General features: G+C 40.0%; 1 pseudogene across 1 annotated transcript; it reads left to right on the forward strand.

Moving 5' to 3' along the window:
• The first annotated feature begins 1,306 nt into the window (after positions 1 to 1,306).
• On the forward strand, positions 1,307 to 2,611 carry LOC307061592 (ornithine aminotransferase, mitochondrial-like; annotated as a pseudogene). Its single transcript has one exon. The product of its transcript is annotated as an ornithine aminotransferase, mitochondrial-like (transcript).
• Positions 2,612 to 5,693: the final 3,082 nt, after the last annotated feature.

Below are 5,693 nucleotides of genomic sequence, written 5' to 3' on the forward strand. Positions count from 1 at the left end.
ATTAAAAGACATCTTTTGGAATGACTTCCTATTTGCTAGTAAAATCTGTTAGCTAAGTAACAGGACATTTGGAAGAAGGGAATACTGCTTTCTTTAATTTTCTTTAGAACTGAGGAATCCCAGAAAATGTGTTGTTATAACCATTGACACTGAACATCTCATAATGTCCATTTTTCTGCCTTTCTATGTAGTGGATGCAGCCAGTTTAAATTCTTTTCAACTAAGGAGTAGAGGAAACAAAGGAAGGGAAGGAAAGAGGGAAGAAGGAAGAGGGGGAAAAGAAACCTAAATGGAATTGATTTTCCCTTATTATTCCCGAGCATCATGTCATCATTTTATGCATCAATTCCAGTGGTAATTAAGATGCAGAATATAGGGGTGATTCTCTTGTGGAAAGTTGTTTTATTAGTCAGGACTCTTTTAGCTGCAAGAGAAATAAAATTCAAATCAAACCAGCTTGTTGGGAACAAAGAGAGAAAGAGAGGATATTTATTTGGCTCATGTAATTGGGGCTCTACTTCTAGGTGTCAGGAAACTTTAGTTTGAATATGATACTGAAAATCTGGTACATTTCAAGGGTTTATGGGCACTAGGATATTGATAGTTTATAGGGTGCCATGAAATGTACCCCCCTTCTCAAAAACTGGTACCTAAGATCACTCTCAACAGAAAACAGAGTCATACAGAATCACAGTAAAGATACTAGCTCCAAGTCTGCCAGGATTGTCTGTTAGATATTGAGTCTTCTCAATATAAAGAAAGAATATGTCAGAAAGGAACTGATCAGCTGTGGAAGCAAAAGGAGAAAGGAGAACATTACCATTATTCATCTAAGGAGTCTCTGAGTAAGGGGTGTCCTTGAACAGATACACAGTTGTTGAGATGCTGCCCATACAATAGAAGGACCATGGGCTCCAGTCAGATAAACCATTCATCCTACAGATACTTCCTGTGTGTCCACTACTTTTTCTGGACAGTTAGGATGTGTCCACAAAAACAAAGGTCCCTGCCCAAGGGACTTCCCTGGCAGTCCAACGGTTAAGACTGCGCCTTCCAATGCAGGGGGTGCAGGTTCAATCCTTGGTCAGATCCCACATGCCTCACAACCAAAAAACCAAAACATAAAACAGAAGCAGGCAGCTGCTCAGTTGATGCTGCGTGTCCTGGGCTGGCTTCCAAGGTGCCACCAGGAGTTATTGGACCCTCTGAAGACTGTCCCTGGATCTCAGGTTAAAAATCTGTATTCTAATCTGAACTGTGGGAAGAAGGGTTAGCTCGTTGGTGATATTCCTACTTGAAGGACATCATGTTTTCCAAACTAGCACATTTGCAGACTGTTGCTGTCCTTAGTGGGGTTCATTCTTCAGCAGCTTCTGCTACATCTGTTGCAACTAAAAAACAGTCCAAGCCCTCCATCCTCTGATTACATTTTTAAACGGGAATCTAAATATGGTGCCCACAACTACCATCCTTTACCTGTAGCCCTGGAGAAAGGAAAAGGTATTCATGTATGGGATGTAGAAGGCAGAAAACATTTTGACTTTCTGAGTGCCCACAGTGCTGTCAACCAAGAGCATTGTCATCCAAAGATTGTGAATGCTTTGAAAAGTCAGGTGGACAAATTGACCTTAACATCCAGGGCCTTCTACAATAACGTGCTCGGTGAATACGAAGAGTATGTTACTAAACTTTTCAACTACCACAAAGTTCTTCCTATGAATACAGGAGTGGAGGCTGGAGAGACTGTTTGCCAACTTGCTCGTAGATGGGGATATACCGTGAAGGGGATCCTGAAATACAAAGCAAAGATGGTTTTTGCAGCTGGAAACTTTTGGGGTAGAACATTGTCTGTTATCTCCAGTTCCACAGACCCAGCCAGTTATGATGGTTTTGGACCGTTTATGTCAGTTTTCAAAATCATTCCATATAATGATCTGCCTACTCTTGAGCGTGCACTTCAGGACCCAAATGTTGCCGCGTTCATGGTGGAACCAATTCAGGTGTTGTTGTTCCAGATCCAGGCTACCTTGTGGGCATGTGAGAGCTCTGCACCCAGCACCAGGTTCTCTTTATTGCTGATGAAATACAGACAGGATTGGCCAGAACTGGTAGATGGATGGCTATTGACCACGAAAATGTCAGATTTGATATGGTCCTTCTAGGAAAGGCACTTTCTGGTGGTTTATACCCTGTATCCGCAGTGTTGTGTGATGATGAAATAATGCTAACCATTAAACCAGGGGAACACGGTTCAATGTAGGGTGGCAATCCACTAAGCTGCTGAGTGTCCATCATGGCCCTGGAGGTTTTGGAAGAAGCAAACCTTGCTGAAAATGCAGAGGATATGGGTATCATCTTGAGAAATGAACTCATGAACCTACCTTCTAATATTGTAATGGCTGTAAGAGGAAAAGGATTATTAAATGTTATTGTTATTAGAGAAACCAAAGATTATGATACTTGGAAGGTGTGTCTGCGACTTCAAGATAATGGACTTCTGGCCAAGCCAACCCACGGTGATATCATCAGGTTTCCACCTCCGCTTGTGATCAAAGAGGATGAGATTCTGGAGGTCATGGAAATCAGTAACAAGACCATCTTGTCTTTCTGAGGGCAACGGTTTTCAGTGGCGCCTGGGAGCCAGCTGGAGACAGGCAGTTCATAAAGCTCTGCGTTTCTGCACTTAATGCAGGCATATTCCACTTCCCCCATGTCAAGGGCTTTTTAAAAAATATATGTTTTTCAGTTCATATATAATAGAATGACATTTATAAAAGTGCAGTTTGCTGTGTAACATAACTAAGAGAATGTCCTGGCATCTTATATTCGATTAAGTGTTTGTGTCTGTGTGTGTGCATGTGTGTGTGTGTGCTTTCTAAGGTGAGATGCATCTCTCTATATAGACAGCCTTTTAATCAAGCCCCTCAGCACAATTTATATATGTTTTAATAATTTCCTTGCTGGTATAAATTGTTTGTATTTGAAAAATTTCTGTGAGAGTATTATATAGAAGATTAGCTTAACCTCATAAAGTTGAATCATAATCATTGAATTTTAGGAAGGATAAATGGTTAAGCTTATATAAAATACTAGATTTAAGTAAACTCCATAATTGCTAGCACCAAGATGTATTCTATGAATGTCATTACTTTGAATTAAGAATTATTGTTTAACATTCCTAGATTATGTTTTAAGTGTTTGATATAATTTGTAAATAGTGTTTATTTTCAATGTTTCTTTAAATTTAACCTCATATTTAAAATGTCTACTTTGGGACCAGTGTGTGATTACTGCAATGTTATCAATTACCTCACATTTTAAAGTCCTCTGAGAATGTTCTTACCTGCTTTATTTCATGTGTTTTCTAAGAACATTTTGGTTTCTTTGGTAATCTCTAGAAAAACAAATTATAAAAAGTCTCTTTTAGTACTACCTTTTCCACTTTCAAAATAACTGCTTTTTTCCCATGTGTATGCTAGTATTTACCATTTTTATTAAAGTATCCTTCTTATGCATGGTAAAAAAAAAAGCAATATTATAACAAATTCAATGAAGACTTTAAAAAAATGGTCCACATCAAAAAAAAAAATTTAAAAAAAGATACCTACCCAATATCGTAGACTATAAGCATTAAACCTAATAAATAAGTAAATCATATAGTATGTTAGAAACCAAATAAAAAGGAAAACCTAAAACAAGGTATGAGGAGTCTGGAGGGCCCTGGAGGAAGGGTATGGTGTAATTTGAATTTGAATGGTCGAGGAGTCCTTATGGAGAAGTGGTATTTGAGTGGTGACTGGAAGGTGGTAAGGGAGTTTGCCAGTGGATATCTGGGGGAAACATTCCATGCAGAGCAACTGTCCAAAGATAGGAACATTCTTGGCACATTTGAGGAATTTCAAGGAGGCCAGGTTGGCAGGAGTTAAGTGAACACAAAAGAAAGTAAAAAGAGATAAAGTCAAAGGGAGATCACCATAGGCCACCGTAAGGTCAGCTGGAACAATTTAAGAAATGATGGTGGCAGGGTCTGGGTGGTAGTAATGAGGTTGTGAGATACTGTTTGCAAAGCCTCTTGTTCATGGCAGGAACCAAACCCTGTGGTCATTATAAGGCACGTCCTTTTATGATGCTCCACTCATCAAACCAACTTCAGAATATGATTTAGTCTCCTATCATGTTTACTTCCAAGGAAGCCTGCCTCAGCCACAAAAAGCAAGAATCTAGTCATCCTGTCCACTTGGCAGTTATGGTTTTTCACTATAAATGCACTGTTATTCCAGATGTATGCTTGAGTCTTTCCTAGCCCCCGTCTTGCCAGTACAACTCTGAGAGATCAATGAATCCTTAGTGGTCTGAGGGTTGAGCCAGGGGGGCCCACACTGGTACGTAAATTATCCCCCGAAGTCTGCCATTTCTGAAGCCCTTTGAGTGGACAGTCACTCCTGGGCATAACCTGACTTTACCAAGTGTTTTTCTTTAATCGAATCACAATAAACATCTAGGATTGGGACTAACCTAGAGATCTGGGGGAGTTCAGCAGCTTTATTACTTTAATTCCAGTAAGTTAGATTTAAAGACACTGATTGTGCCCTACAGTGTGAAAATTTGAGAAAATTCATTTTTTTCCATTTTTATTGCATCACAAAGGAACGTTCTGGATTATGGTTATATCAACATCAAAGAACGTTACTGTTTGTTGGACCCTTCCCATGTAACAGGCACCGCATTAGACATTTACATTGTGTAATGTCCCGGCCGCAACAAAACCCTTCACAGCACAGTTAGTTTAGCTGGACGGGCAGGACCCTGCCATCCTGGAGGTCTAGTGCTGGTGCCTGCACATGGTCCATCAGCAGAAATACACCTGTGAAGACAGGTCCCTCTATTGCTTTGGTCCATGCTGTTGTTTCCATTTATTTGCTTGTTTAATGGAAAGGAGAGGAGGTTGTTTCATTTTGTCTGGCTTTGTTTTGACTATATTTTTACCATCACATGAATGATGGCTCTTGTTTACTTTTAATTTTGTTTATTTGTTTACTGATCTACTCTTCATCTTCAACCAGACCTCCCAGCAATAGGAGTAGGAAAGACACTGAAAGTAGCCACAGTTCCCAAAATATATACTGCAGAGCCCTGGGCTTGCAGGTAGTCACCCCAAAAATGACTCCTTGGCCAAACAAAGTCTTATAGTAAAGAAAATATTTTTAATCATGTTTCATCTCGTAGTTTCCAATATTATTTGCCCACACAGCCCTTTTATTGGAAAATAACTATTAAACCTCCAAGACTAGTTCTAAGGGGCAAACTTGGGGGCTGAGGGGATGAGGAACAAGAAAAGTCATTTGCCTGATCTCAGAGGGCTCAGGAAAGAAAAGTTAAAGGTTTTCCCATGAAAATAAGGTTATTGAAATAGAGAAGAAACAGGAGGCATTTCCTTGTTATGTGATTCAAATTGCTGAAAAATCTCTGCAATCCAAGGCAGAAAAGTGATCAATGATGCTGTGTCTGTGGGATGACAGATCAAGCATTAAACTTAGAATGTGAACTGAGAAGCCACTCCTGAAGAATGCAGGGAAGCTTCAGGGATGTGCTGTGAAGTCCCATCTGCAGACGCACCCTGAAGCCCTCACTGAGCACTGACCCCCACCTCTCACTCCAGGCCAGAGGTAAATGAATATTTGGAAGGTCAGCCA

The sequence above is a fragment of the Hyperoodon ampullatus genome (assembly GCF_949752795.1).
Source record: "Hyperoodon ampullatus genome assembly, chromosome: 12".
Lineage (NCBI taxonomy): Eukaryota > Metazoa > Chordata > Mammalia > Artiodactyla > Ziphiidae > Hyperoodon > Hyperoodon ampullatus.